At 28.4% G+C, this 7,909-nt stretch overlaps 1 long non-coding RNA gene across 1 annotated transcript; it reads left to right on the forward strand.

The window, feature by feature from the left end:
* The first annotated feature begins 3,435 nt into the window (after positions 1-3,435).
* LOC145043259 (uncharacterized) lies at positions 3,436-6,659 on the forward strand. Its single transcript, XR_013680930.1, has 4 exons — positions 3,436-5,736; positions 5,847-6,042; positions 6,129-6,246; positions 6,348-6,659. It is a non-coding gene; the product is annotated as an uncharacterized LOC145043259 (long non-coding RNA).
* Positions 6,660-7,909: the final 1,250 nt, after the last annotated feature.

The raw sequence follows: 7,909 nt of genomic DNA on the forward strand, positions 1-7,909 counted from the left end.
GTAATAACTTGTGTCGAAAATATATATGTAATATATATAATTTGATTATATCAATTTAAAAAAAAGAGGATTAGTTCACAACTAATGGGTTAATTATATACAAATTATGAGGCTTAATAATCAAAACCGTCACCTTGATCAGGCTAGTTAAATGCGAGCAAATGAAAGGGTTTCGCCGGTTATAGACTTAGGCATTATATATAGCATGAAAAATCAAGTTGAAACCCCATTGGAATTGTGAAAAATACGAAGAATCAAGGGAGAAATCGGGTGTTGAATTTCTTGAAGATTTTCGGAGTGGTTCTTGAAATTGAGGTAAAGTTACGTGATTTAAGTTTGATATTGTTGTTTGGATAGATTTACATGCATGATAGGTGTATTTTGGTTCCACATGTTGTCTTGATTCGACCCATACTAATAGTAATTTGACAAAAATCTAAAAATAGAGTTTTTGAAAATAAAACCTGCAACTCGTATGTTTAAAGAATTATTGCTAAATTTTTACGGGAATATGCCAACAAAAGGTGGAGATGCTTTGTGGTAATTTTAAAAAAATATTTTACATACTTTTTCGAAGATGCATTATATTCTAAAAATGGCAGTAGGTAAATTTGTTTGCGGGTAAAGAAGATGACTATCCGGGTATATTTCTTTTGGGTGGGCGGAATTGTTTTTCAGTGTTTTAAAATAAATTATTTACAAATTTAAAACCAAAATATAGTAGGAGCTTACTGGTCAATGAAGGTGATTGTACTCAAGGTTGTGTTATCAATCATTGGGCGCATCTCCTTTTATTTCAGTTTTTTTTTTTGGGCAAAATGAATCGTGTTCCTTTACTTGCTTGAAAAGATATTTACACAAATGATCCTTACCTTTTGAAAGGTTTGCTGAATCTAACCTTGTGCTTAATAAGCACGCACTTGTTGAAAGAAAAGTTAAGTTCATGAAACTTTAATTTTAATCCCTGAAGTATTTTTTTATGAATTGGTGTCTTATTCAAAAGTTAAATACGGCAACTTCACATGGTCGTATTTTTGAACGCTGTGAAAGTTTATTTATTTATTTTTATTCACTTATTTATGTATCTATTTATTTTAAATGTTCTTCTGAGAGTGAAATTCTATTAGTTTAGCAAATTAAATTAAAATATGACATCATATGTTTAGATATTCGATTTATGCAATGTTGGCATATATTTAAGTAAGATTTTACAAATGTCGTAAATATGTTAGTAAATAACTATTGGTGGGTCGAACAAGATATGTGGATATCGGAACCAAAATGATCGCATAGGATGTTTTTCTAGGATTGTTGCCTTAGAAATATGTTGGTTAAATGTAGGGAGCGTGTAGCGTGACAAGCTTTGGTTAAGACCTAACGCCAACGAGGTGAGTTTCGTGTGAATTTTGTGGTTGCTTGCATGAAAAGTTGATTCTAAATTATTTGCAATTATATGTTACCGTTGTTATTGCTATGAATATGTGTGTGAAATTTTGTGAATTATTTCATATAAAAGGGTGAAAATGGTGGGTGACATATAGGGAACAGGTGTATTTACACGGTCTTATTATTAGTCGTCGTACAGGATGTTAGTACGCGGCGGAGAGCTTACGCTCTGTTTATCTAGCCGTAAGCATATTTGTTGTGCCCGGCGGAGGGACTCGTTCCCTGGAAATGACAGTAGTTCCCTAATATGTCATCAAGGGTGGAAAGAAATGAAAAGATTTATATTGATAAATTGTTGCATTATTTTTATTTTATTGACGTCAATATGCATGAAAACCACGAACTCACTAGGCCCTAGGCTTACCCATTAGACTCTTTAAATGCACGCAACCCAGGAAATAACGTAGCAAGTGGCAGCGGGAATGGAAAGGATAAAGTTCAGACTTGAAGAAGGCGACAAGTTTTGAGGAAGACGTAGCGCAACAAGTGTTTAATTAAATTTCTATTTGCTTCCGCTATTATTATTAATAATTACATTAGTATTTGAATCTTGATTTTTGGAAGTTTTGGGACTATGTTAAGTTATATTTATATTTGAAATTTAGGGCGTTACAGATACTAATCGCCAGAATGAAACAAATTGTCGTGTCGCATCGCGCGGGTACCACACTAGTGTATATATATATATATATATATATATATATATATATATATATATATATATATATATATATATATATATATATATATATATATATGGTACATACAAACATAAACCCTATACAACATTTGAATATTTGAATAATGATTCAAATATTGTATTGAACAAAAACTTTATTTAATTCAATATATCATGATACAAATTAAACTAATCCAAATTAAAATGAACCAAATTAATCTGATCCAAAAATGTATAATGTTTAATATCGTTATGATTAAAAATATTATGATTTAAAATTTTTTTTATCCAAAAATAATATGATTAAAAAAAGTATGAATGGAAAATATTATGATCATTAAATGATCCTTTTTAAACCTCAAAATGATATTTAGTTTAAAAAATAAAAAAATATATTAAAAAAAATATCTCGAAGTATTTATTAAAGATACTAAAAAAGCAAAAAAAAAAAAAAAGAACGAAAAAAGAAAAATAGTTAAAAAAAACAACAAAAAAATATAAAAACATTAAAACTGAGCATATTTCTATTTAAGAACAAAATGATTTTTTTATTCAAAAATAAAAATAATAATAATAAAAATACTAGAAAAACAAAATAAAGGAAAAAAGAAAAGGAAAACTCATTTAAATAGTGTTCCATAGACGTTCGTCGTGCATCATTATTCACTCGAGTCAATGTTATGTTCCATGCATATGCACCGCGTGCGAACGCGTTACGACCATGTAAATGTTTGATATTTATATCATTACGAAATGATTGGTGGAGAATAGTCATCCCGATTTCTACCACATAAATGTCTAAAGCATTTTTTCACTTATGAATAACAAGAGCTGAAACTTTAAAAAATAATTTTTTTATTTTATCTAAAAACTATATCAATATGGATATATATTTATAGAGAATAAAAAAATTTATGAATTTTAATATATTTGAAATCATTTTTCGATAAAAATATTCTTTTAAAAATAAAAATAAAAACAAAAAGAAAAAATATGTTTTTGTTTATATTAAGGAAATAATTAACATAATTTAAGGAAACATGTTTGGTTGAAACACATGTATATCCCTTTTCCATTTTTACACGTACATCTAAGTGTTTTGTGGGAAAAAAAATGTATGGCTGAGAATGATTCCCTCATTCTCGATTTTTTTCTCAATTGAAACCTTATATATATATATATACATATATATATATATATATATATGTATATATATATATATATGTATATATATATATGTACATATATATATATATATATATATATATATATAGAGAGAGAGAGAGAGAGAGAGAGAGAGAAAGAGAGAGTGTGTGTGTGTAAGTGAGTGAGTGAGAGAGATTGGATCGGGTGGGGACTCCTTTTTTGGTGAGGACTGTGACGATTAATTGTGACCTACCATCTAAAAAGTTGATTGGATATGATTTTTTTTATTTAATTGTATATTCAATAAAAATGGCGGTGTCATTTTTGAAAATATATCGAACTTTTTGCCATTTTCCATCAAGGGGTAATTGTTTTGAGGGCTCAATCGTTCTTCATTCTTCTTCGTTCTTTATCTGTATCAAATTCTCAGTTCAAGAATCAATTGTATAATCCTATCGTTCGAAGTTGTAATACTCTTTCTATGATCATGTTTAATCTTTGCAGTTCTCCGGTTGATCTTATGAAAGCAGGTACTCTTTTGTTTTCTAGTTTTTATGTTATTAAGTTCGTGTTTGATTTCTTTATGTATAATCAAAGTCCTTATTGTTAGTTTTTGTTATATTGTTGTTCAGATTCATCGATTATTTGTTATTGATTCAGTTTTTTTGTTTTTTTTAATTATTACGAAGCCCTAGTTTTTTTTTTTTTTTTTTTTTATATTTTTTGTATTCATCTTTCTCTTTGTTTTTTGGTTTGATTTTCTTTTAATCGAAGTGTTTTAAGTTCCATTTATTGCATATTGTTGCTGAAATTGTTAGATTATGTGATATTATCACTTTTTGATATCGTTGTTTTGTTAATTGAATTATTTATACTTTCTTTCTTGTATTCGTCTTTCTCTGTTTGCTTTGTTTCATTTTTTTATTACTGGAAGTATTTGAAGTTCAATTTATTGTTTATCTTTTTTGAAATTGTTAGATTACTTGATATTGTCAACTTTTATATCATTTTTTAGTTTATGTAGACATAATTTTCTCAAATTTGCATGTTTAGCTTTTGTTTTTAATATGAATTGTTAGTTTGTTCTGGTAATATTTGTTTTATGTTGTCTACTTTCTCTGTTTGTATGGCTTGGTTTTCATATATTGATTATTGTTTATAGTTTATATGTATAAAGTGTGCTTTTATTATTTCATTTCTTTTCATATATTGATTCTTTGTTTCTAATATGATTCAAAAAAAAGGTGGTTGTTATCTATATACATTTAAGGAATTCATATTTGTTTTTTTTTATCAGTCATAAATATGGTTGTTGATATTTAATTTGTTATTCAAGGTAACCTAAGTTATTATTTATGTTAGAAATTATCTTTTATAATCATTGTAATAATAAGAATCTTTTACAACTATTTTTTTATTTCATAATCTTTGTTTTCATATTTCTAGTTCGTTTTTAAAATCATTTTCTTATTTGGTTTGTTCATATGTAGTTGAATCAAAGAAAAAGAAGATATTAGCTCTTCAAAAAGATACAAAATATAATATTGTTGATCTTTTTTATAATAGAAAGTCTTCATTAAGATCCAAGTCTTTTGTATATATTTCATCTTCTTCCAAAGGAACTTCATCAATCAAAGTTGTAAAAGTTAATACGGTTTCCAAAGTCATTACAAGTCCAAATGAAGATGATGATTTTGTTTCTGCTCGTGTTGTCACTCAAGTAAATGTTAAAAAGGTTGAAATTGTATATAGGTAGCCTCCAGGTTTAATATCCAGTATATACAAAAGTGTTAATGATAATCAGAAAGATGTTTTTAAGGAAATAGGATTTGGATTTATTGATGACTTTGTGGTTAAAAAGTTCTCTAGGGAAATCTGTTTCTGGGTGCTCGAGAGATATGATGAAAAGAGAAATGTTTTATGTACCAACAATAAGGATATTCATATTACTAGGATAGTTGTTATTAAAAACTGAAGGAATCAATTTTCTATTTTTGGGATTAGGCTACCTAATCTCACGGAGCTTTTAGAAAAAAGCAAGGATCAAAGTTTCATGTTTTTATTCAATTTTTTGGTTGCATATGTACATGCAACCAAAAATTTATAGGAAATTTTGATGAAGAAGTGTCCATTAAAGATCTTGATTGGTGTGGCTTTGTAATTGATTGTTTAAATCAGAGCAAAAAGTTGAAATTCGAAGCAGATTCAATTCCTGTCAAGAATCCTCAATACATTGGTCCTGTTGCATTTTCATTCTATGTAGTTATTATGTCTTTATTGCACAAAGTCATCTTCCGATTCATTTGAAAGGGTATATCTTGCATCATCTTATCGGTCTCCAATTAAAGTTAAAGATAAATTGAAAAAAGCATTTAGTGATGGAGGTTATGAAAAAGCTGAAGTGGTTCAAACATATGAAGAGTTTGTTGATGATGCAATAGTTCAAGATTCAGAAACAGAAATAGGTTTATATTTTTTTTTCATTTTTATGAAATCTTTTTATTTTTATAATCTTATTTAATTGTTTTCCATTTAATATTTTAATTTAACAAAAAATTGTTTTTTATATTTGTAGATGAGGAACACATTAGTCTTGCTAATGTTTTGAGAAGAAGAATGGAAAAGAAAAAGATAAAAGAGAATGAAGAAAGAAAATATATTGTTGTTATGAAATAGAAAATAGATATGAAAAAGATGAGAAAGAATATTCATTTGAAAAAAAAAAGAAAAAAAGTTCAAAGAAAAAAATTCTGAAGCTCAACAAATTGAAGGTAATTTGTTTTTTCAATTAATTTTTATGTTCATTTTCCTTTGTAATTTATTACATTTTTTATTGTTTTGGATCATTCTTAAAAAGGAATCAATATTGTTCACGAGAAATCAATTGAGAACGAAGTTCCTATTGTTTTGGATTTTGCTAACAAAGGAAATAGTTGTTAAAGATAACACAAAGGAGAATCTAGTGACACATAATGGTAAGTTTTATTTATTTTTTATTTGTATTTTATTCTTATTTACTTTTATATATTGAATCTGTTCATGTTTTTGTGGATAATTGTCACACCCCAAAACCAAGAACGGCGGAAACATTTCGAGGTGGAGGACGTCATGTACAGTATCACAACAATGTAAAGTACTAAACAAGCAACAACATTATCCATTGCATTAAAAGTAAAGTTTTAATACATGTGTGTTCTTTCATTGTAATAAGACACCAAAATATATAATCAAAATAAAAGACGAGTCTTGTCTGTGCTCTGTCTTCTCAAAACCTGGCCATCGTACCTGTCTACTGGTGACCTAAGAATACAAGTTATTTTGAAAGCGAGTATCAGCCTAAAGCTGGTGAATTCATAAGTATTTAAGTGTCATTGTCTTGTTTTGGAAAGCTGATATGAATGCCATGTAAATCTTTAAACGAAACAGTTGATATAAGTATGGAAACCCTAGAAAATCCCATATTTCCTACTAGTATGAAATGTAGTCTTCTACCAAGACCCGAATGTTTTGCTATAAAAATGATAGTTTTTCCTTCCTTTTCACTATTACTAACAGTACTTAGTCTAACTCGTCGTTTATGTGAATTTATCACAAAATAAAGTAGTAGGAAAAATGTAATCATGTAAGTGTTATCTATTTGTATTAGGATTAACACGACATCGCGATTAGCGAAATTTATAACCTTTGGACATCCATGGATTGTTAAATTTTCCTCTGTAGCGACAGCAGGTTTAAAGAAGGGTTAGTCTCGTAAAGGTACACCTAGTATAAGTATTAACCGTAGGCATCCGTAGACGGTCATTTACCTCTGTAGTGAACAACAGGTTAAAGGAATGGTTAGTCCTGTAAGGTACCACTAGTATAAGTAATAACCGTAGGCCTCCGTGGATGTTCATCTACCACTGTTGCTAACAGGTGGGTTCTGGAATGGTTAGTCCTGTCTAGATATCCCGTTGAACTGGGATAGGCAGGACAATTTACACATAAGGTACTAATAAATCATCCTAGTGAATCGAGGTACAAGTATCCATGTAAGTGTATACAGGTGAATGTATCAACGTAAAGGTATTCATGTAAGGTATTCATGTAAGCGTATTCATGTAACATGTATAGTATAGACTCATGAATGAACTGGCTCTGATGTAATTCCTTGTAATAGGAATAGTGTTTTGTATCTTCTAACTATCCCTATAATAGTTAACTGGAAGGTAATTAGTTGTCCAAGCAGGTTTATACACCCTTGCTACACAAGAGTGTGGGAAACTGAATGAAGGATGAAAACTATAATATCAATACATATATAAGAACATAAGTATATAGATATAGTTTTGTCCAAGAAGGTAAAAGAAATGGTTTTGTAAGGCAATTAAGAGTTTTGAAACAATAATTAACAATGAATTGAGGTCATTTTAATAAACATTTCAAACGTAATACTTTTGCTACCAAGGTATTTTTAAGATAGATAACCATTTCATGCATCACATTTTGTAGTATGTGGAATCTGTTGAATGAAAACACAGTTATAAATACATATGATTGATTTAATAACATGTTGTTTTCTACTTGTATCCCCCCCCCCCCCCAATTAAAGAATTAAAAATCATTTAAAACATTGATTAAGGGGTATTAACTCACCTA

Source organism: Lactuca saligna, chromosome 4 (genome assembly GCF_052625555.1).
Source record: "Lactuca saligna cultivar CGN05327 chromosome 4, ASM5262555v1, whole genome shotgun sequence".
NCBI classification, from domain to species: Eukaryota; Viridiplantae; Streptophyta; class Magnoliopsida; order Asterales; family Asteraceae; genus Lactuca; species Lactuca saligna.